This window comes from Rutidosis leptorrhynchoides, chromosome 3 (assembly GCF_046630445.1).
Source record: "Rutidosis leptorrhynchoides isolate AG116_Rl617_1_P2 chromosome 3, CSIRO_AGI_Rlap_v1, whole genome shotgun sequence".
Classification (NCBI taxonomy): Eukaryota; Viridiplantae; Streptophyta; class Magnoliopsida; order Asterales; family Asteraceae; genus Rutidosis; species Rutidosis leptorrhynchoides.
Window position 1 is genome coordinate 387,736,657 of NC_092335.1, and position 24,491 is coordinate 387,761,147.

Sequence of the window (24,491 nt, forward strand, 5' to 3'; positions counted from 1 at the left end):
TATAAGAGAAAATATAAAGCCCAATAACAACATGGAGGTCACAAACCGTGGATATCAGTACGTATAGCAATATAAAGACACGGGCGGATTATAAATACAATAATCCCTAAAGCATAGTAGAAATAAACGGATTCCTCCGGTGGAAGTTATAAAAGGAGAATGATTGTTGCGATAATTAGGATAAGGACAAGGATCAGAACTGGATTAAGCATTTCACGATTTTTTGAAATTGGGAATTGAGTATTGAAGTGGTGAAGATTAATGGAACAGAAAAGGTAAAATTTATAGTGAAAATATCAGACAGAGGAATCGAGGCAGATCACCGCATTTAATTATAGAAATCTAAATTTCCTTATTCGCAGAAGAATCAATTTTTTTTTATTTCGAAGATTTTCTTCAAATCCCTTAAATTCCGGAATTCAACCAAAACAACGTCAAAAGTTAAGACGCTTCATGTTTTCTAAATTCAATCGTGACTACGTCAAAAGTTAAGATGCATCTTACTTTCAAAATTCAACCCTGACTCTGTCAAAAGTTACGACGAATCTTTACTTATCCTATTTCAATATTTTGTGATAATTTCACTCGTACGCTTCGAATAATTGAGTTGTTTTTATTCAAATCACCTGATGGTGATAAAACTTTAATTATTGACTCATATTCGTCATGAAAACATTTTTATTGTTAGCCATGACAACCACACTCAAATTTCGGGACGAAATTTCTTTAATGGGTAGGTACTATGATGACCCGGGAATTTCCGACCAAATTTAAACTTTAATCTTTATATGTTTCCGACACGATAAGCAAAAATCTTTAATGTTGAGTCTCGAAAGTTTTGAGATCTATATTCATGTAATTAATTACCCTCCGACCATGCCTGACGATTCACGAACAATTGTTTGTAAATAAATAGGTATATATATATATATATATATATATATATATATATATATATATATATATATATATATATATGTAAGTTTACATTATAATTTGAAATTATAAAAAGTAATTTAAACATTTGAATTAAAAATATAAGATAAGTTACAAAATAATTATATTGTAAATTAAAATAAATCAATATATAAATATATAGAATTTCTATATGTGATCATGATTATATGTATATGGTAATGTATAAGAATTTAATAATATATAATATATAAATATTAAACTTTACATAATTAATAAATTGTAGTATTAGGATATTAAATGTGGTTACAAGTTAAAAATATAATTGTTATACTAATATTATTATTATTATTATTATTATTATTATTATTATTATTATTATTATTATTATTATTATTATTATTATTATTATTATTATTATTATTATTATTATTATTATTATTACTTTCATTATTATTAAAATAAAATATGGATATTGATATTAATGTTATTAATATTACTATATTGATCTTATTATCATTATGGGATTACTTTTATTATTATTATTATTTCTATTAGTATTTTATTTTTATTACAGTATTTTATTTTTAGCCTAATTAATAATACAGAATCGAATATTAAAGATAGAACAATATCCAGTTGAACATCAACATCTCATTTTATTTAATTGTCATTCTTGTCTGATAAATTAAAAAGGGTCGATCTCAATACAGAATGAAATCTGTTACAGGTCATTATCCAGTTTAATTTTTTCCTCCTGGATTATTCTTATTCGATTTCTTTTGTCAACACAAATACAGTATATGACAATCAAGACACTTATTGTTGTTGATAAGAATCCTCAAATCTTCCACTGTCATTATCTATATTAGTTATATTAACTACTATCATCTTTTAAGTAGATATATTCCTGTTGAACCCAACCAAACCATCGATCACCTGCACTTATATTTCACTAACCAAAACCAACTTCCACAAACAAACCGAGACCACTGTTGTCGAGCTACTTGATGCCCCGTTTGTTTTCTTTTTGTTATCATAAACCATCACGTCCACCACCATTGAACGAGACCATCCCCTCCCTAACACCACAAACCGTGACACCACTTTCTTTTCCTCCCTCTCCATCTTCTTTCTTCTTTAATCAAAACCACGCAAAACATCCAAGTACCTTCGGGTTATTTGCCTTCATGTGATCAACAATACAACACCTTATTTTTTTGGTTACTATGCAACACCACCAAGAAAACCACAAGCTCACCACCATGAACAACCATTATCAAACACCCTTTATTTTATCTTCTTCTTATTTTCTTTGTTACCACTGTACTGCTTACTCTAGTTGCGTTTAATTTATGTTTTCTACTTTGAGTGATCGAAACCAACGAAACCCGGTTACTTCTAGTTCTGTTCCTATTGGAACTAAGAATAACACAATACTCACCTCCCTTTCTCTCTTGTCTTCTCTCTCTCTTCTGTGATTGTTAGAAAACCGCCATCATAACCCACTTTGAGGTAACATATCACTCGTCATTTATGTGGTAGTGGTGTACAGGGCCTTTGTGAATTAAAATACATAAAGTTGGTATGTTCATGACTAGTATATTCGAGTATCATGTTTGTACAGCAACAAAACTTCATTTAAGAAGTTGTTAATACTACAATGAAGATGATTAGACAGAAAAAGTGAGTGTTGATCAAATTGTCGATATTTTTTTATGATGAGAATGATAAGTGGAATGATGAGTTGTCGATCATGATTAGATAACTAGATAAGGCATATTGGAGATTTAGAAAATATAATAAAGAAACCGTTCCATTATTTACTTTGGTTTTTTTTTAATCGGCATTAGGATTGGGCCGTGAAGTTTTATCATTTGTTGGGCCGAGTGGCTGGGCCAAAAGAAGTCCGGCTTTTGAATTGGGCTGGAACAGAAAGAACGGAATATATAGAATTGGGTTACGGTTTATTTCAGAAAACTTTAAATGGACGAATGGTTTGGTTGAATATTGGATTAGCTAGAGGTCTTGGGTTCGAATCCGGGCTGTGGCGTTTCTTTTTAACTGCAAGTTTCTTCAAAGGTTGTATTTTATAGTTACTTTTATTATTATTATTATTATTATTATTATTATTATTATTATTATTATTATTATTATTATTATTATTATTATTATTATTATTATTATTATTATGATCATTATTATTATTTTCATTATTATGAACATAATATCATCTATTATTATAAATATCATTATTAGTATCATTTCATAATTGTTAGTATTATTATCATTATTATCAACAAAAGTATTAGCAATAATATCATATTTATTGTTAATACAATTAGTAGTATGGTTATAATTGAACTTATTATCATTATTAACATTAGTAGTAAAATAAATATTTTTATAATTATTGTTATTTTTAAGAATTAAGTAACAAAAAGTAATATTTTCATTAATATCATTTTTAGATTATACATTCTATTAAAAACTACTATTATTATTATTTTTACTAATATGAGTATTATCATTATTATTAATTTTATCACTACAAATATTACCTTAATATTATTATTATACTGTTTTAACAAACAAATGATATATATATATATATATATATATATATATATATATATATATATATATATATAAATACACTTGATATATAATATAACAAAAATTAATATTTTATTTAGCTATAATATATAAAAATGAATACCTAGAACATATAATTTGTTAACATAAAAAGGATATAATTAGTATATATTAATTTGAATACGATTATATGTATTAATGAATATAAAAATAATCTAGGTTCGTGAATCCGAGGCCAACCCTGAATTGTTCCGTATCGTCGTATGAATATTTTTACTACAAAATATTGTAGGGTGAGTTTCATTTACTCCCTTTTTACTCATTACATTTTTGGGCTGAGAATACATGCAAATGCTTTATTAACTGTTTTACAATATTTATATGCGTGAGTTTCATTATTCCCTTTTTATATATATTTTTTGGGCTGAGAATACATGCAATGTTTTAATAACTATTTTACAATATTTATATGCGTGAGTTTCATTATTCCCGTTTTAAATGCTTTTGCGATATATATTTTTGGGACTGAGAATACATGCGCTGCTTTTATAAATGCTTTACGAAATAGACACAAGTAATTGAAACTACATTCTATGGTTGGATTATCTAATCGAATATGCCCTTTTTATTAAGTCTGGTAATCTAAGAATTAGGGAACAGACACCCTAATTGACGCGAACTCTAAAGATAGATCTGTCGGGCCCAACAAGCCCCATCCAAAGTACCAGATGCTTTAGTACTTCGAAATTTATATCATGTCCGAAGGAGGATCCCGGAATGATGGGGATATTCTTATATGTTTATTGTGAATGTCGATTACCAGGTGTTCAATCCATATGAATGATTTTATCTCTATGTATGGGATGTGTATTGAAATATGAAATCTTGTGGTCTATTAAAATGATGGAAATGAATGATTATGATAAACTAATGAACTCACCAACCTTTTGGTTGACACTTTAAAGCATGTTTATTCTCAGGTACGAAAGAAATCTTCCGCTATGCATTTTTATCATTTTAAAGATATTACTTGGAGTCATTCATGACATATTTCAAAAGACGTTGCATTCGAGTCGTTGAGTTCATCAAGATTATTATTTAGTCAATTATAGTTGGATATTTTATGAAATGGTATGCGTGTCGTCAATGTTCGATGTAAAGCAAGTTTGTCTTTTAAAACGAATGCAATGTTTGTAAAATGTATCATATAGAGGTCAAGTACCTCGCGATGTAATCAACTATTATGAATCGTTCGTAATCGATATGGACTTCGTCCAGATGGATTAGGACGGGTCTTCACAGTAACGACATTTAAATGTATATATATCATATTAAGATATATTAATATATCATAATATCATGATAATATAATAATTTAACATCTCATTAGATATAATAAACATTGGATTAACAACATTTAACAAGATCGTTAACTTAAAGGTTTCAAATCAACATTTACTTGTAATGACTAACGATGACTTAACGACTCAGTTAAAATGTATATACATGTAGTGTTTTAATATGTATTCATACACTTTTGAAAGACTTCAAGACACTTATCAAAATACTTCTACTTAACAAAAATGCTTTAAAAGTACATCCTCGTTCAGTTTCATCAACAATTCTACTTGTATGTACCTGTATTCGTACTCGTACAATACACAGCTTTTAGATGTATGTACTATTGGTATATACACTCCAATGATCAGCTCTTAGCAGCCCATGTGAGTCACCTAACACATGTGGGAACCATCATTTGGCAACTAGCATGAAATATCCTATAAAATTACAAAAATATGAGTAATCATTCATGACTTATTTACATGAAAACAAAATTACACATCCTTTATATCTAATTAATATACCAACGACCAAAAACACCTACAAATACTTTCATTCTTCAATTTTCTTCATCCAAGTGATCTCTCTCAAGTTCTATCTTCAAGTTCTAAGTGTTCTTCATAAATTCTATAAGTTCTAGTTTCATAAAATCAAGAATACTTCCAAGTTTGCTAGTTTACTTCCAATCTTGTAAAGTGATCATCCAACTACAAGAAATCTTTTTTATTTACAGTAAGATATCTTTCTAATACAAGGTAATACTCATATTCAAACTTTGATTCAATTTCTATAACTATAACAATCTTATTTCGAGTGGAAATCTTACTTGAACTTGTTTTCGTGTCATGATTATGCTTCAAGAACTTTCAAGCCATCCAAGGATCCTTTGAAGCTAGATCCATTTTTCTCATTTCCAGTAGTTTTATCCAAAAAACTTGAGGTAGTAATGATGTTCATAACATCATTCTATTCATACATATAAAGCTATCTTATTCGAAGGTTTAAACTTGAAATCACTAGAACATAGTTTAGTTAATTCTAAACTTGTTCGCAAACAAAAGTTAATACTTCTAACTTGACTTTTAAAATCAACTAAACACATTTTATATATCTATATGATATGCTAACTTAATGATTTAAAACCGTAAAACATGAAAAACACCGTAAAACCGAATATACGCCGTTGTAGTAACACCGCGGGCTGTTTTGAGTTAGTTAATTAAAAACTATGATAAATTTTGATTTAAAAGTTGTTCTTCTAGAAAAATGATTTTTCTTATGAACATGAAACTATATCCAAAAATCATGGTTAAACTCAAAGTGGAAGTATGTTTTCCAAAATGGTCATCTAGACGTCGTTCTTTCGACTGAAATGACTACCTTTACAAAAACGACTTGTAACATATAATTCTGACTATAAACTTATACTTTTTCTATATATATTCATAAACTTAAGTTCAATATGAAACCATAGCAATTGGATTCACTAAAAATGGATTTAAAACGAAGAAGTTATGGGTAAAACAAGATTGGATATTTTTGATCTTTTTAGCTACGGGAAATGTTTAACAAATCTATACAAATCATATCCTAGCTAACTTATATTGTATTATACAAGTATTCTAATATATTATGTAATCTTGGGATACCATAGACACGTATGCAAATGTTTTGACATATCATATCGACCCATGTATATATATTATTTGGAACAACCATAGACACTCTATATGCAGTAATGTTGGAGTTAGCTATACAGGGTTGAGGTTGATTCCAAAAATATATATACTTTGAGTTGTGATCTAGCCTGAGACGTGTATACACTGGGTCGTGGATTGATTCAAGATAATATATATCGATTTATTTTTGTACATCTAATTATGGACAACTAGTTGTAGGTTACTAACAAGGACAGCTGACTTAATAAACTTAAAATAGTAAAACGTATTAAAAATGTTGTAAATATATTTTGAACATACTTTGATATATATGTACATATTTGTTATAGGTTCATGAATCGACCAATGGCCAAGTCTTACTTCCCGACGAAGTAAAAATCTGTGAAAGTGAGTTATAGTCCCACTTTTAAAATCTAATATTTTTGGGATGAGAATACATGCAGGTTTTATAAATGATTTACAAAATAGACACAAGTACGTGAAACTACATTCTATGGTTGAATTATCGAAATCGAATATGCTCCTTTTTATTAAGTCTGGTAATCTAAGAATTAGGGAACAGACACCCTAATTCACGCGAATCCTAAAGATAGATCTATTGGGCCTAACAAACCCCATCCAAAGTACCGGATGCTTTAGTACTTCGAAATTTATATCATATCCGAAGGGTGTCCCGGAATGATGGGGATATTCTTATATATGCATCTTGTTAATGTCGGTTACCAGGTGTTCACCATATGAATGATTTTTATTTCTATGTATGGGATATATATTGAAATATGAAATCTTATGGTCTATTGTTACGATTTGATATATATAGGTTAAACCTATAACTCACCAACATTTTTGTTGACATTTAAAGCATGTTTATTCTCAGGTGAATACTAAGAGCTTCCGCTGTTGCATACTAAAATAAGGACAAGATTTGGAGTCCATGTTTGTATGATATTGTGTAAAAACTGCATTCAAGAAACATATGTCGATGTAATATATTTCTATTGTAAACCATTATGTAATGGTCGTGTGTAAACAGTATACTTTAGATTATCATTATTTGATAATCTACGTAATACTTTTGAAACCTTTATTGATAAAATAAAGGTTATGGTTGTTTTAAAAATGAATGCAGTCTTTGAAAAACGTCTCATATAGTGGTCAAAACCTCGCAACGAAATCAATTAATATGGAACGTTTATAATCAATATGAACGGGACATTTCAATTTCTGTACTAAAAGCTCATAAACCAGCTATTGCATGGAAAATTCATGATATTAAAGGAATAAGTCCTTCGTATTGCACACATAAAATCCTTATGGAAGAAGGTCATAAAACGTATGTGCAACGCCAACGAAGACTAAATCCGAATATGCAAGATGTTGTTAAGAAAGAAATTATTAAACTGCTAGATGCAGGTTTAATTTATCCAATCTCTGATAGTCCATGGGTAAGCCCAGTTCAATACGTACCTAAGAAGGGTGGCATGACTGTCATCACAAATGAGAAAAATGAGCTTATTCCTACTAGGACTGTAACAGGATGGCGTGTTTGTATTGATTATAGAAAATTAAATGACGCCACCAGAAAAGATCACTTTCCCTTACCTTTTATTGATCAAATGTTGGAAAGATTAGCCGAAAATAGTTACTATTGTTTTCTTGATGGTTTTTCCGGATATTTTCAAATTCCAATAGCACCCGAGGACCAAGAGAAAACCACATTCACGTGCCCTTATGGTACTTTTGCTTACAAACGCATGCCATTTCAACTTTGCAACGCTCCTGCAACCTTTCAAAGGTGCATGATGGCGATTTTTCACGACATGATAGAAGATTGCATGGAAGTTTTCATGGATGACTTTTCAGTCTTCGGTGATACATTTGAAACATGTCTAGTTAATCTTGAACGAATGCTTATTAGATGCGAACAATCAAATGTGATGACCCGAAAATTTCCGATCAAATTTAAACTTTAATCTTTATATGATTCCGACACGATGAGCAAAATCTGTAATGTTGAGTCTCGTAAAGTTTTGAAATCTATATTCATGAAATCAAATACCCTTTGACCATGACTGACGATTCACGAACAATTATGTGTAAATAGATATGTATGAATATATACATATGTGTAATTGATAATTTGAGAAATATTAACAAAACATTTAACGGTTTAATTAATATGAATATAAGTTATGAGATCTATTTACGACTGGAAAACATTAATAAAATAATGAATGGATAATACTTTACATGAGAGTATTATATTGATATAAGTTTAATATAGTTATTGACGAGATTGAAAGATAATATCATATACATTGAATTTTGATTTCGAGTCTCTGTTATGAGGTCCACTTTGAATTAGGAAACCCTTGCTTTTAACGGTATTCGGAATAATTGGTAAAGTGATTTACAAATGAGAACAAAGTGTCACTTATTATGAGTTAGACAAAAATAGTGGAGAATTGAATTCCATGATATTTGATTAATCTATTTTCAAACGTGCGAAAACGTTTTTCAATATAATAGAATTTGTATAAATAAAATGTCTTGTTTAAATAACGTAAATTGGAATATCGGTTATTAGTTATATGTAAATAATGTGCAACGTGTATTTAAAACGTGTTTTTGTATATTAAATATATATGATTTTAAATTAGTCTAGTACACGATAGTAACATTTCGCTTGGAGATGCAATTGATATTTAAAAAGTTAATACATAAATGAATTGTATTTATTTAAGTTTTCAAATGAAAACGCTACGAATTATAATATTTTTCTAAATGGTTTTAAAAACGAACTTCGAAATATATTTAGTTTTGAAAGACTAAATATTATATCGCTAGGTAAATATTTCAAACAAACATATTATGTATAAACATACAATCCTAAATAAAAATATGTATATATATATATATATATATATATATATATATATATATATATATATATATATATATATATATATATATATATATATATATATATATATATATTTTAATTTAGTCATAAAACGTCCTAATTTAAAATAATATATTTTGATAAACAACGAGTCACTGATTTATAAAAGTAAATGACCACAACGCTCAATTTTATAAGTTACATATTTTATAAGATAATCTATTGATGAGTAAGTCAAATTATTAATAAGGGTACACGTCGCGTAACATAACAGGCTAGTTTTCTAAACGTACGAAAGTGCGCTCGAAAAACCGAAAGTTGTACATGAGTCGTGAGACCACGACCGTGTCATTTTTGTAAAAATTATATTTTTATCATGAACATAAATATAATATAATATATAAGTAATTATATAAATTAAATATATTATATTAAATATAATATAAACTAAACACCACGTTTTTTTAATTCATATATGTTATGATGTAAACCATAAATCACGGGAGTAACATTCCAACTTTTGTCAACCGCAAATCACGTTCTTTATTATTTTTTTTATTTCATATATGATGTAAACATTGAAGCCGCAAATCACAGAAGCATGAGGTGCAAGACTTAATGGTTCTATAAAATGCAAGCGTAATCAGATTGTTATGCACACACAAACATCCACTTCCATATATCTAGTACTACGTATAGAATTCAATATTATTATTATTATTATTATTATTATTAATATTAAGGTTATTATTATTAATATTATTATTATTAGTATTAATAATAATAATATTAGGTAGCGATATTATTAGTATTATACATAAAATACTACGATGAGGTAATGAACGAATTATTTCAAGACAGGTTTTATGAGTGGGATAGAGCTAAGGAAATTATGGGTTATAGCTATGGAGGTTATGGGTAATGTTCGGGGGTATGCTCGTGAGTCAAATCTAGTTTTTATCATCTTCGTTGCGTCTACGTACTTTCCTGCAATATTGAATCTCAATATTGATACGTGAGCACTTATAACTTAACTTTTATTTATTAATAGTGTATCCCTGACTAGTGCTCGAGAAAATAGGATTATGCATGCTTGTATTTTTGATATTGCCCTTAGATAGGTTATGTTGAATCTTGAATTTAGTTACACATGCAGTTGAGATAAGGTATAAGATATGCATGTCCTTGGAAAGCTAGCGAAAAATTAAGAACTTTTCCTTTAGATACAGAATGGTTTTGACGGGTGGATTAGAAGCTATAGTCAATTGAATTTTTGTATTATTATTAAAAATGATTATTATTATCGTCGTTATTATCGTCGTTCTAGTTTTATCTAATTATTATTATTATTCTTATTATTATTATTATTATCAGTATCAATAAAAAGTATTATCATTATTAATATTATCGTTATTATCGTTGAAGTTATAATTAGTATTATTATTATTATTATCATTATAATAGTTATTAGTATTATCATTATCATAATATTTATTATTATTAGTATGATTAAAATTAAAACTAATATTAGTAACACTTAATTATTATGATTACTATTATTATCATTAAAATGAACGCGATACAAAAGACGATTTAAAAGCTATTAACAAATTGATTAGGAAATAATGTGTATGAGTATCATGATGAAATTTAAAGATATTGATTTAGATAAAATTATCGTTCTTATTATTTTTACCATTATTATTATTAAAAGTATCGTTAGTATTAAAACTATCATTTTAACAAAAATTATCATTTTAATAGAAATGTCATTGCGATTATAAAATATCATTATTATTATTATTTTAAATAAAAGGTTATTTTAAAGTATCGTAAATATTAAAGTTATCATAACTAAAATTATCATTTTATCATATTATCATTTTAAGTAAATTTAAATATTGATATTATATTAATAGAATAATAATAATTATTATTACAAAATAATACAACTTTTATTTATTATTATTATATATAGTATTTTATCAAATAAATATGTGATACAAACATATTTTACTACGTGTAATAAAATTTCATTAATAATACCTATCATATTATCTTTATGATATTAAATAAATTTTATAAATTTTATTATATATAAAAATATATTATATAAATGTTAATATAAAATTTTACTTATTAATAAAAGAATTATTCTAATAAATCTTTTAAAAATATTTAAATAAAAAAAGCGACGATATTTAAACTATATAATAATCATGTATAAATTCTGGAAATCATTTTGAGTCAAATTGACTTTTGTTGACTTTTGCATATTAGTCTCGAGCATTAGGATTGTGGTACACTATGACTTGACCTAAATTATTAGACAGATATTGACCAACATATAAATATATATAATTAATATAGGTTCGTGAATCCGAGGCCAACCTTACACTTATTCAATGATGTTATATGTATTTTTACTACAAAATACAGTATGGTGAGTTTCATTTGCTCCCCTTTTACTCTTTACATTTTGGGGCTGAGAATACATGCAAATGTTTTATTAACTGTTTTACAATAATTATATGCGTGAGTTTCATTTGCCTTTTTACCCTTTATATTTTTGGGACTGAGAATACATGCGCTTTTATAAATGTTTGACGAAATAGACACAAGTAATTGAAACTACATTCTATGGTTGAATTATCGAAATCGAATATGCCCCTTTTTATTAAAGTCTGGTAATCTAAGAATTAGGGAACAGACACCCTAATTGACGCGAATCCTAAAGATAGATCTATCGGGCCCAACAAGCCCCATCCAAAGTACCGGATGCTTTAGTACTTCGAAATTTACATCATGTTCGAAGGAGGATCCCGGAATGATGGGGATATTCTTATATGCATATTGTGAATGTCGGTTACCAGGTGTTCAATCCATATGAATGATATTTTTTGTCTCTATGCATGGGACGTATGTTTATGAGAAATGGAAATATGAAATCTTGTGGTCTATTAAAATTAAGAAATGATTATTTATGATAAACTAATGAACTCACCAACCTTTTGGTTGACACTTTAAAGCATGTTTATTCTCAGGTATGAAAGAAATCTTCCGCTGTGCATCTGCTCATCTTAGAGATATTACTTGGAGTCATTCATGACATATTTCAAAAGACGTTGCATTCGAGTCGTTGAGTTCAACAAGATTATTATTAAGTCAATTATAGTTAGATATATTATGAAATGGTATGCATGCCGTCAACTTTCGATGTAATGAAAGATTGTCTTTTTAAAAACGAATGCAATGTTTGTAAAATGTATCATATAGATGTCAAATACCTCATGATGTAATCAACTGTTGTGAATCATTTATAATCGATATGGACTTCGTTTGGATGGATTAGGACGGGTCGCTACAGTTGGTATCAGAGCGGTGGTCTTAGCGAACCAGGTCTTGCATTAGTGTGTCTAACTGATAGTCGTTAGGATGCATTAGTGAGTCTGGACTTCGACCTGGTCTGCATGTCAAAAAAATTTTGCTTATCATTTTGTGTCGAAAATTATCTGCTTATCATTCTTAAGTCTAAACGCGTTCTCCTGCATTTATTGCATAATAGTGTATAGACGAATTCTTATCTTAGCATATCAGTTACTGTGAACTTTGACTGACATCTTTTCAAAAATTCTCCGTAATTTATGAAATTTTGGTATTATATATACATATACAAATTATGTAATTGAAGAATACCAAACCTAAATCATACAATCTATATCATACCAAAAATCCTTTCCCTGATCATACGGGATGGATCCCTCAACCAGTTCGAACTCCTCAGATTCCGACAACTATTCCAATATGGATATCTACCTGAGCTCCGAAAGTAGCATCACCGGAATGGACCAACCAATTTCCCATCATCTGTTCTAGATGAATTGGGGATGGGTTCATAATATACTAAATCATTGGAGACAAGAAGAAGGTGATCCCTTCCACCCACCACAATCACCTCTTGGCGATGAACCTAAAGCACTTACCGACGAACCTATTCGAAACACCATTTTCTCTCTCATTTCTAGAGTATCTCGTCACGATTATATACTATCCCATATTACGAATCTTATTCATCCGCTCGCTCCAACCGCCAATCATCCCGGTGTACTAGCAGAAGTTAACGAACTTTGCGCTCGAGTAGTGGCTTTGGAAAACATGGTGCAAGGATTACAAACACCATCAGCAGCACCAGCAGCATAATCAGTACCACCAGTAACATCAACATCGCTAGCCTCAATACCCTAAGCATCAGCAGCATCACCAACATCAACGGTACCACCGTCATCAACACCAACAGTATCACTACCACCACCAACAATCACATCCGCATCACACACCTCAACATCACAATCTGTACCTTGAATATCAACATCACACGCACCATAGATACCAAGGAGTACCAATAACAACAAACGATGAAGTATTGATTCATAACTTCATCGGAGAAACATTCTGCGTTGATTAGGTAACCTCTAAAGTGTTAGAGATTATCTATTCAGCCTTAACCATAAATCAGATAAGTGGACAGCGATGATAGAGAGAAGAATCAAAACCCTGACAAGAATGGTGCGTGATTTACAAGCTAGACTTGTTATACAAGCATCACCAACAATATCGTCAGTATCATCAGCACCAAGAATATCGTCAGTATCATCAGCACCAACAATATCGTCAGTATCACCAGCACCGTCAGTGTTGTCAGTATCATCAACACTAGCAGCACCTATAGCATCACGAGCTCCGCCAGTTCAAGAATGGCCGTGGATATAATCACTAATTAGCAACGAGTATATTGTAGCAACGAGTTATGAAGTAATAACTCATTCCTTAGGAAGAATTTATATATATTTTATATATATGAATTTTGAAAACTATAATGAATCTTTCGTACTAAGCTATTGAGTATATATTGAAAAAGGGTAGATACTACTCGGTTAAATTCATATTATTAATATGCTATGATGTACACCCTTCGTTAACAACCTAACCCTCGTTAACTACAATCTCTGATTCAATTAAATGAATTCAGTTTCATAATAAACCAAGTGTATCATTCAATAACATGTTTGATTTTACACTTTCATCTTCGATGTACTCGAAACTTACTGGAAAACAACATTCGTATCTTGCGAAGTTAGCAAGAGTTCTATGAGCATCAGCATGATTCACTAAGGAAATATCTAAAAGAATAAATATTGAAGTATTGATTACATTAGGGAAATACTCCGCAAAGATTATGTAATCTCTAATGTTTTAGAGATTATTCATTTCTAATTCAAGCCAAAAAAATAAAAAATAAAAAAAAAACAAATGAGCTTAATATGATATTAACTCATTGAATCTGTATTACATCGGAAGAAAATATACCCACATATATTTTCATGAAGACTGTAATGAAAATTCTTGTTCAAAATGTTATCTGTGAAATTTTTTTAACGGGTAGGTAATACCCGAGAGATACTTAAATTCACAATTAATATGCTACATCCTTCGATGCTGATTCAATAATCATCAACTATACATTCATCTATAGAAATCAAAACAACCATACTCATTCAAATCTAATTACATATTCTAATTTTGGAATCTCATAATTCAATTCAAGATATAACCGAAATCATCACTCTTAGATTCCTATATCTTTCAAAGCTATACTTTGACTTCAAAACTGTGATATAACATCACCTTTAATTGTAACACTCGGAAGGATATGAGAATCAATCGAGATTCATGACAATTTCATCCTTTGGATATTGACAATGATAAGCTACATTTAAAACACTTCGAAATTTCGGAAGACACTTCAAATAACGAACAATCGAGATGATGATCCAACCACACATTACCCGAAGTCTTGTAGCTGAAAAACCCTCGAAACCAAAGTCATAATCTAACACGTATCCGTAGCAAACCCTTTGGCATTTATTAGCAAGAACAACTTTACGATTCTTTCTCAAGGTAGCCAGTTTTGTCACAGCTCCAGCAAATCACCTTCATTTGTTCATTCAAATAAGCCTTAGTATAACGATTACCCTTTCATCATTATTACCAGGGAACCTTTTGTATCTCACCACATTAGCAGTAAACTTATCAACAACTTCATTAACCTTCGACTTAAACCTCTTCGAAAAGTCACTATACTTATTCATTGAAATTCCATCTTCTACTCATCAGCACCTTACAACAAGAATTGCCATACCAATTACTGAAAATCAGCAATCAGTATTTTGAAATCTCGCAGCGTTTCTACTTCAATAATTATGTATATAACGTTTATCTCCTAAACTCACACACTTCGAATGTGAAGTTTCTGAAAAACATCTCAAACTATGAATTAGTTCTCAAAATGCTAATGAAGCAGCAAAAGCTGTAAACGACTTTAACCGTCAAAAGTTTGATGACAAAAAAAAATGTGTTGGTAAAGCCCAGAAAAAAAAAAGTTGGTACTGAACAATGGATTGAGTAGACCATGAAGGAGACCAAGGACAAATACAAGGACCAAAGCCTGTATTTAAAGAATCATGATGATTCTATTTCTGACGAAGTCATTAACGAATATCTTGCTCCTGACTCTAAACCTTTGCGGACAATATTCTTCATCATCATCATATTTTAAACATTCTAAGATATCATCGCAACTTTCATTATAAATATCCTCGATATTCCTGAAGATATTTTCATAAGCATTCTTATCTGAAATCATTTATCTCTCCGTAATATCTGCAACATAAAAGAAACTGTGTTAGTTTCTAAATTCTGAAAAATTTGAATATGAATGTTTTTGAAATAGTGTTGGGAACTAAAGCATGAGTTAGTATAATATAATGATACTTGATCAACGTGATTATATTACAGTAGTTCATGCTGAGTTTTTAATGGAATGTGATGATTCACAGAACATACCGTCATCATGTGCCATTTACACGACTCTTACATTCTATCTAATCTCTAAACATATCAAGAAAATATTTTATCTTGATGATTCGGTCTTTTCCGGGATATTCTGGTACTTTAACAAATCAAAATCGCGCCATTATGATTTCTTTCTTAGAACACTTACTATGTTCATTCTAAAATCCATACCTACGAATTCTGGACCATTACATGCGAGGCTTAATGACAAGAAGAGGAAATGAGAGAATGAAGTTTCGAAGTGTAAATGGAGGCATAAACTGCAGCAAATAGGAGAGGACATTAACTGTCGATGACAATGATTATAGGAGACAGAAGCAGGGACATCGAAGTATAAGGGAAGATATAAAACCCAACAACCACACAGAAATTACAAACCGTGTATATCAATGCGTATAGCAATATAAAGACACGGGAGAATGAAAAACACTATAACCCCAAGGTAATGGTAGAAGAAACTAACTTCCTCCAGTGGTAGATGAAAAAGAAGAATGACAGATATGAAAGTTAGAAGTATATCAAGGATCAGAATAGGATGGAGCATATTGACAAATGTTTTAAAGTATGAATTGAGGAGAAATAATAGAAGATGTGAGATATGGAAAATAAAGAAAAGAAGGGGGTGGATTTATAGTAAAATATTCGACAAAAAATCGAAACAGATTATTGCATCTAATCCAAGAAGATCCTAATTTCCTTAATCGCCGAAGAACCAAATCTTATTACAAAGATTTTCTTTAAATCCCTTAAATTCCGGAAATCAATTATAATTACGTCATCGGTTAAAACGAATATACGTTACTCATTTCACTCTATTGTGATAGCTTCATTTATACTCTTCGCGTAATCAAATTGTTTTATCTATATTACTCAATGATGATAAAACTCTATTTATCAATTCATATTCGTCATGAAAACATTATTATGGTTAGTCATGACGACCTCGATCAAATTTCGGGACGAAATTTCTTTTAACGGGTAGGTACTGTGATGACCCGAAAATTTCCGATCAAATTTAAACTTTAATCTTTATATGATTCCGACACGATGAGAAAAATCTGTAATGTTGAGTCTCGTAAAGTTTTGAAATCTATATTCATGAAATCAAATACCCTTTGACCATGCCTGACGATTCACGAACAATTATGTGTAAATAGATATGTATGAATATATACATATGTGTAATTGATAATTTGAGAAATATTAACAAAACATTTAACGGTTTAATTAATATGAATATAAGTTATGAGATCTATTTACGACAAGAAATCATTAATAAAATAATGAATGGATAATACTTTACATAAGAGTATTATATTGATATAAGTTTAATATAGTTATTGACGAGATTGAAAGATAATATCATATACATTGAATTTTGATTTCGAGTCTCTGTTATGAGGTCCACTTTGAATTAGGAAACCCTTGCTTTTAACGGTATTCGGAATAATTGGTAAAATGATTTACAAATGAGAACAAAGTGTCACTTATTATGAGTTAGACAAAAGTAGTGGAGAATTGAATTCCATGATATTTGATTAATCTATTTTCAAACGTGTGAAAACGTTTTTCAATATAATAGAATTTGTATAAATAAAATGTCTTGTTTAAATAAAGTAAATTGGAATATCGGTTATTAGTTATATGTAAATAATGTGCAACGTGTATTTAAAACGTGTTTTTGTATATTAAATATATATGATTTTAAATTAGTCTAGTACACGATAGTAACATTTCGCTTGGAGATGCGATTGATATTTAAAAAGTTAATACATAAATGAATTGTATTTATTTAAGTTTTCAAATGAAAACGCTACGAATTATAATATTTTTCTAAATGGTTTTAAAAACGAACTTCGAAATATATTTAGTTTTGAAAGACTAAATATTATATCGCTAGGTAAATATTTCAAACAAACATATTATGTATAAACATACAATCCTAAATAAAATATATATATATATATATATATATATATATATATATATATATATATATATATATATATATATATATATATATATATATATATATATATATATATATATATATTTTAATTTAGTCATAAAACGTCCTAATTTAAAATAATATATTTTGATAAACAACGAGTCACTGATTTATAAAAGTAAATGACCACAACGCTCAATTTTATAAGTTACATTTTTTATAAGATAATCTATTGATGAGTAAGTCAAATTATTAATAAGGGTACAAGTCGCGTAACGTAACATGCTAGTTTTCTAAACGTACGAAAGTGCGCTCGAAAAACCAAAAGTTGTACATGAGTCGTGAGACCACGACCGTGTCATTTTTGTAAAAATTATATTTTTATCATGAACATAAATATAATATAATATATAAGTAATTATATAAATTAAATATATTATATTAAATATAATATAAACTAAACACCACGTTTTTTTAATTCATATATGTTATGATGTAAACCATAAATCACGGGAGTAACATTCCAACTTTTGTCAACCGCAAATCACGTTCTTTATTATTTTTTTTTATTTCATATATGATGTAAACATTGAAGCCGCAAATCACGGAAGCATGAGGTGCAAGACTTAATGGTTCTATAAAATGCAAGCGTAATCAGATTGTTATGCACACACAAACATCCACTTCCATATATCTAGTACTACGTATAGAATTCAATATTATTTATATTATTATTATTATTATTAATATCAAGGTTATTATTATTAATATTATTATTATTAGTATTAATAATAATAATATTAGGTAGCGATATTATTAGTATTATACATAAAATACTATGACGAGGTAATGAGCGAATTATTTCAAGACAGGTTTTATGAGTGGGATAGAGCTAAGGAAATTATGGGTTATAGCTATGGAGGTTATGGGTAATGTTCGGGGGTATGCTCGTGAGTCAAATCTAGTGTTTATCATCTCCGTTGCGTCTACGTACTTTCTTGCAATATTGAATCTCAATATTGATACGTGAGCACTTATAACTTAACTTTTATTTATTAATAGTGTATCCCTGACTAGTGCTCGAGAAAATAGGATTATGCATGCTTGTATTTTTGATATTGCCCTTAGATAGGTTATGTTGAATCTTGAATTTAGTTACACATGCAGTTGAGATAAGGTATAAGATATGCATGTCCTTGGAAAGCTAGCGAAAAATTAAGAACTTTTCCTTTAGATACAGAATGGTTTTGGCAGGTGGATTAGAAGCTATAGTCAATTGAATTATTATTATCGTCGTTATTATCGTCGTTCTAGTTTTATTTAATTATTATTATTATTCTTATTATTATTATTATTATCAGTATCAATAAAAAGTATTATCATTATTAATATTATCGTTATTATCGTTGAAGTTATAATTAGTATTATTATTATTATTATTATCATTATAATAGTTATTAGTATTATCATTATCATAATATTTATTATTATTAGTATGATTAAAATTAAAACTAATATTAGTAACACTTAATTATTATGATTACTATTATTATCATTAAAATGAACGCGATACAAAAGACTATTTAAAAGCTATTAACAAATTGATTAGGAAATAATGTGTATGAGTATCATGATGAAATTTAAAGATATTGATTTAGATAAAATTATCGTTCTTATTATTTTTACCATTATTATTATTAAAAGTATCGTTAGTATTAAAACTATCATTTTAACAAAAATTATCATTTTAATAGAAATGTCATTGCTATTATAAAATATCATTATTATTATTATTTTAAATAAAATGGTTATTTTAAAGTATCGTAAATATTAAAGTTATCATATCTAAAATTATCATTTTATCATATTATCATTTTAAGTAAATTTAAATATTGATATTATATTAATAGAATAATAATAATTATTATTACAAAATAATACAACTTTTATTTATTATTATAGATAGTATTTTATCAAATAAATATGTGATACAAACATATTTTACTACGTGTAATAAAATTTCATTAATAATACCTATCATATTATCTTTATGATATTAAATAAATTTTATAAATTTTATTATATATAAAAATATATTATATAAATGTTAATATAAAATTTTACTTATTAATAAAAGAATTATTCTAATAAATCTTTTAAAAATATTTAAATAAAAAAATGACGATATTTAAACTATATAATAATCATGTATAAATTCTGGAAATCATTTTGAGTCAAATTGACTTTTGTTGACTTTTGCATATTAGTCTCGAGCATTAGGATTGTGGTACACTATGACTTGACCTAAATTATTAGACAGATATTGACCAACATATAAATATATATAATTAATATAGGTTCGTGAATCCGAGGCCAACCTTACACTTGTTCAATGATGTTATATGTATTTTTACTACAAAATACAGTATGGTGAGTTTCATTTGCTCCCCTTTTACTCTTTACATTTTGGGGCTGAGAATACATGCAAATATTTTATTAACTGTTTTACAATAATTATATGCGTGAGTTTCATTTGTCTTTTTACCCTTTATATTTTTGGGACTGAGAATACATGCGCTTTTATAAATGTTTGACGAAATAGACACAAGTAATTGAAACTACATTCTATGGTTGAATTATCGAAATCGAATATGCCCCTTTTTATTAAAGTCTGGTAATCTAAGAATTAGGGAACAAACACCCTAATTGACGCGAATCCTAAAGATAGATCTATCGGGCCCAACAAGCCCCATCCAAAGTACCGGATGCTTTAGTACTTCGAAATTTACATCATGTTCGAAGGAGGATCCCGGAATGATGGGGATATTATTATATGCATATTGTGAATGTCGGTTACCAGGTGTTCAATCCATATGAATGATATTTTTTTGTCTCTATGCATGGGACGTATGTTTATGAGAAATGGAAATATGAAATCTTGTGGTCTATTAAAATTAAGAAATGATTATTTATGATAAACTAATGAACTCACCAACTTTTTGGTTGACACTTTAAAGCATATTTATTCTCAGGTATGAAAGAAATCTTCCGCTGTGCATCTGCTCATCTTAGAGATATTACTTGGAGTCATTCATGACATATTTCAAAAGACGTTGCATTCGAGTCGTTGAGTTCAACAAGATTATTATTAAGTCAATTATAGTTAGATATATTATGAAATGGTATGCATGCCGTCAACTTTCGATGTAATGAAAGATTGTCTTTTCAAAAACGAATGCAATGTTTGTAAAATGTATCATATAGATATCAAATACCTCACGATGTAATCAACTGTTGTGAATCATTTATAATCGATATGGACTTCGTTCGGATGGATTAGGACGGGTCGCTACATCAAATCTAGTACTTAATTGGGAGAAATGCCATTTCATGGTTAAAGAAGGCATCGTTCTTGGACATAAAATTTCAAAGGAAGAAATTGAAGTAGATAGAACTAAAGTAGATATAATTTCTAAACTTCCACATCCCACCAATGTTAGAGGAGTTAGGAGTTTTCTAGGGCACGCCGGTTTTTACCGACGTTTCATAAAAGTTTTTTCTAAAATTGCCACTCCTATGAATAAACTCCTAGAAAAGGATGCTCCATTCATCTTTTCAGATGAATGCATCAAATCTTTTAATATTCTTAAAGAAAAACTCACTAATGCGCCGATCATGATAACTCCAAATTGGAATCTACCATTTGAACTAATGTGCGATGCAAGTGATTTTGCAATGGGAGCCGTTTTAGGACAAAGGATTGAAAAACGATTTCAACCTATTTATTATGCTAGTAAGATGTTACAAGAAGCACAAACAAATTACACAGCTACTGAAAAAGAACTCCTTGCTATTGTCTTTGCTTTTGACAAATTTCGTTCATATCTCATTCTAGCTAAAACAGTGGTCTATACTGACCATTCTGCTCTTAGATACCTATTTTCAAAACAAGATGCTAAACCAAGATTAATCCGTTGGATCTTACTCTTACAAGAGTTCGATATTGAAATCCGAGATAAAAATGGAGCAGAAAATCTCGCCGCTGATCATCTTTCTCGTCTTGAAAATCCTGAATTAGAAGTTCTAAATGAATCGGCTATACAAGACAACTTTCATGATGAATATCTATTGAGGATAGATTATAATGAAATTCCATGGTTTGCAGACTATGCAAACTACTTAGTATGTGGATTTCTTGAAAAAGGATTATCGTACCAAAAACGAAAGAAATTCTTTAGTGATATGAAACACTATTTCTGGAAAGATCCACATTTGTTTAAAAGTTGTCCCGATGGAATAATACGCCGATGTGTATTCGGAGATGAAGCTAGTCAAATTTTAAACCATTGTCACACAGGACTAACAGGAGGGCATTATGGGCCTCAACTCACAGCAAGAAAAGTTTACGATGCGGGATTCTATTGTCCTACAATTTTCAAAGACGCACACCTTCTTTGCAAATCCTGTGATGCTTGTCAAAGGGCCGGAAAAATAAGTCAACGTGATGAAATGCCACAAAATGTCATTCAAGTATGTGAAGTATTTGACATTTAGAGTATTGACTTTATGGGTCCATTTCCAAAATCTCATAATAATCTCTACATTCTCGTTGCTATTGATTATGTATCTAAATGGGCGGAAGCACAAGCTCTCCCAACTAACGATGCACGAGTTGTAGTCAACTTTTTAAAACGTCTTTTTGCCAGGTTTGGAACACCGAAAGCTTTAATAAGTGATTGGGGTACTCATTTTTGTAACAATCAACTTGAGAAAGTTCTCAAAAGATATGGAGTAACTCATAAAATCTCCACTGCTTATCATCCACAAACAAGTGGACAAGTTGAAAATACCAACCGAGCTTTAAAATGTATTCTAGAGAAAACCGTAGGATCAAATCTGAAGGAATGGTCCATGAAATTGGAGGATGCACTCTGGGCTTTTAGAACAGCCTACAAAACTCCAATTGGAACCACACCTTTTAAACTCGTTTACGGAAAAGCATGTCATCTTCCAGTAGAAATTGAACATAAAGCATTTTGGGCTTTGAAGACATGTAATCTTGATTTACATGAAGCCGGACGTATACGATTAAGTCAACTAAATGAATTAGAAGAATTGAGACATGAAGCATATGAAAATTCGTTAATCTATAAGGAAAGAACGAAGAAATGGCATGATAAAAGAATAAGAAGATCAAAAGAATTTAAAGAAGGAGACAGAGTTCTTCTTTTCAATTCACGATTCAAGCTATCTCCTGGAAAATTGAAATCAAGATGGTCTGGACCATTTATAGTCAAAAGAGTTTTCCCATATGGAACAGTAGAATTGATAAATTAAAATGGGATTGAATTTAAAGTTAATGGTCACAGAGTTAAACATTACCTACATGGTCCGATAGAAATTGACAATGAAGTCAATCATAATTTCACCACCTAAGAAAACCTTCAAAATGAAAACATAAATATGTTATCAACAACATATGAAAAATCAAAATTGGAAAATAGGGAGGATTCAAATTGGAGTGATGAAGAAGAATTCTTATACAAACCTCCCATTCCAAGAAACGAAGAAAAATGTAAACAAGAAGTTCAAATAGAAGTGAAAGAACCAAGAAAAGAACACACGAAAAAGGTTTACAAACCAACTCGACTTACTAAAGCCGGAGACCCAGGTGAATTTATCATTTCTTGCTTGCTTAATGATGGTGCTGTATATAATGGACTCGCAGATTTAGGAGCAAGTGCAAATATTATGCCTCTTTCCTTATACAAAAGATTAGGTATGGATAAATTAAAACCAACCAAAATAGGTGTTCAATCATTTGACCTAACCATTAAACACCCAGTTGGAATAGCAAGTAATTTACTTGTTAACGTGGGAAGTTTGACCTTTGTTGCAAAGTTCATAGTGATTAATATGGAGGAAAACCTTGATATTCCTCTAATTTTAGGTCGCCCATTTTTAGCAACCACCGAGGCATTCATTGATGTAAGAGAAGGTAGAATGACACTTAGGGATGGTGATACATCGATCACCTTTGTGAACCGAAAGTTTAGATCTCCACCAACCAAAACTGTTAGACCAATAAAAATGCATAAGTGTAGGGAAGATGAAGAAACACTTAATGATGATCCGATCACAAAGAACCCCGTTGATGATACGAAATTAGATGAACCCGTTTTTAACAGTTCAACGAAGA